Raw genomic sequence first — 2,307 nt, 5'->3', positions numbered from 1 at the left:
CCCTTCCTCCTCTGTCTCCTAGTCTTAATCCACCCCATGTCCTACTTGCTAGACTTACTGACCCATCTGCCAAAACAGGACACTAATATAACAATGCTCCGTGCAATTGAATGTGGACACAAATCATTGTAAAATGCAGATTTGGATACAGCAGGTCTTTTGCGGGACCTGAGATTCTGCCTTTCTAACAGCTCCCATATGATACTTCTTGCTCATGGTCTGTAGATCATACTTTGAGCAGCAAAGCTCTACAGAAAGAGTCAGCAGACTTTCTGTAAAGGGTCAGATCGTAAAATTTAAGGCTTTATGGGCCAAAAGGTCTCCTTCCAATTACTCAGTTCTGCTACTTCAGCATGAAAGTATATGGACAACATGTAAATGAATGGGTGTGCCTTGGTTCCAATAAAACTTACGTACCATGAAATGTGAATTTCATAGAATTTTCACATGTTAGGAAATTTTATTCTTTTGATTTTTTCCTCTACCTTTTAAAAGTGTAAAAACCATTGTTACTCCAGAGCTACACAAAAACTGGTGGTGGGCTGGTACTCCAGTTTGTCAACCTCCAGTCTAAAGCACAGATCTTGAAGGCACGGACTCTAGTGTGGGTTCTTGCTCAGCCTTTTCCTAACTCTTGTTTTTCCCTGACCTCTTTTCTAACTCTTGTCAGCCCCCTGCCCTCTAAGCCACTCCCCCCAAAGCCCCTGCAAAACAGACAGAATACAATAAACAAAACAGCAATAGTAAGTCCTTCCCTATCAATAATTAGACGTAATTGACAAAACATAATGGAGAAAACGCAAGGGAACTGCGGTTTCTGGCTCCGCCACCGGCTTAGGGGGCTCACTCATAGCCACCATGAGCTAGGACTTTGTGCAAAATGCAGCGAATCCCTGTAAGGCCTCAAATACATCCGGATGGATGATGGCCCCGACTGTGTGCCCTGCTACGACAACACCTTTGCCGCCGCCTGTGTTGAGTGCCAGCCGCATGTGGGGCACGACTCAAGGGAGGTGTTCTACCAAGACCGCCACATCCAGGTGGGCTGCTGCGGGTGCCAGAGCTTCTCTTGCCAGTACAGTGAGCTGCTGTGCATTGACTGCTGCAGCAGTGCCTTGTCCCGGGAGTTCACCTGCAGGGTACGCTGTCATGCCTGGGTCCCGGAAGCTGGAATGCAGAAGAGGCCAGACAGGGCCCGAGCACTGCTTCTGGTGCAGTGGTTTGTGAGCAGCTGCTGGGCTCCTGTTCCTCTGTGCCTCGCAAGCATGCTCATTGCTGCGTGCCCTGCCAGGAGAACAAGCTTTCTCCTCACCGTACCCTCTGCAGCCAGTCATTGACATAGGGTGCATAACATACCGTGATCAGCCCTGGCATCAAGAATGCCTGGTCTGCACAGGGTGCCACATGCGCATGGCAGAGCAGCAGTTTGCTTCCAGGGATGATGATCCCTACTGAGTGGCCGGTTTTGGAGAAGTGTTTGCACCCAAGTGCAGCAGCTGCAAATGTAGCATCATAGGACTGGGTGGAGGCAAGTACGTGCCCTTCTAAAACCACCACTGGCACCACAGCTCCATCTCCTGTGCCCTCTGTGCCACCTCCCTGGTGGGCCAAGGATTTGTGGGGGGGCTGGAGACCAAGTGCTGTGCCAGGGGTGTGGCCCGTCAGGCCTTGAACCAGGACTCCTGGGTCCATAGCCTCTTAAACCAGGGCTCCAGGACTAAGGCTCCTTTTCCAAACCACCTTTGGGACCCAGTTGGGGTCCTTCTGGGCTCCAGGATTCAGCCTCCATGCTCCAACATACCCAGACTGGTACTTGTTTACCCAGGACCCCCAAACCTGGGATCTTATGGAGCTTCCATGATTCAAATCCCCACTGCAAGCCTAGACTCCAGAATTTAGCCATCTTCCCTATAGTCTGGGTTCCTAGACCAAAACTTCTTCCCAAATCAGGGCTCTAGACTCAACCTTCCAAACCTGGAATCTGGGACCCAGGCCCTCTTCAATCTCGACTTCTTTCCAGAGACTTTAGTTCTCCCATGGGTGCCTGAGAAGTCCTCAAAAGTGGAGTATATTTAGGCTTGACCCTCCTCACCCCATGCCACCCAACCTCAGGGCTAGGGCTCTCTGGGCAGCAAATCAGGAGTTCACTGTTTAAGGAGGTTCTATAATATTGCCCAGTCGTGTCTGTTGAATGTTTTCTGATTTCATTTCAGCTCCATTCTGCCCGCAGATGGGCAGAGGGATGGGACTGGTTCACCTGCCTTCCAGATTTTGCAATAAAGCAGTGTGAGGAAAAAATAAAAATAA

At 50.1% G+C, this 2,307-nt stretch overlaps 1 pseudogene; it reads left to right on the top strand.

The window, feature by feature from the left end:
* Window positions 1–399: 399 nt before the first annotated feature.
* Window positions 400–1,694, top strand: LOC109266222 (four and a half LIM domains protein 3-like; annotated as a pseudogene).
* The last annotated feature ends 613 nt before the right edge of the window (window positions 1,695–2,307 follow it).

Source organism: Panthera pardus, unplaced genomic scaffold (assembly GCF_024362965.1).
Source record: "Panthera pardus isolate Hobbes unplaced genomic scaffold, ASM2436296v1 HiC_scaffold_16, whole genome shotgun sequence".
NCBI classification, from domain to species: Eukaryota; Metazoa; Chordata; class Mammalia; order Carnivora; family Felidae; genus Panthera; species Panthera pardus.
Note: the sequence above shows the minus strand (reverse complement) of the source record. Positions and strands in the feature narration are given on the sequence as shown.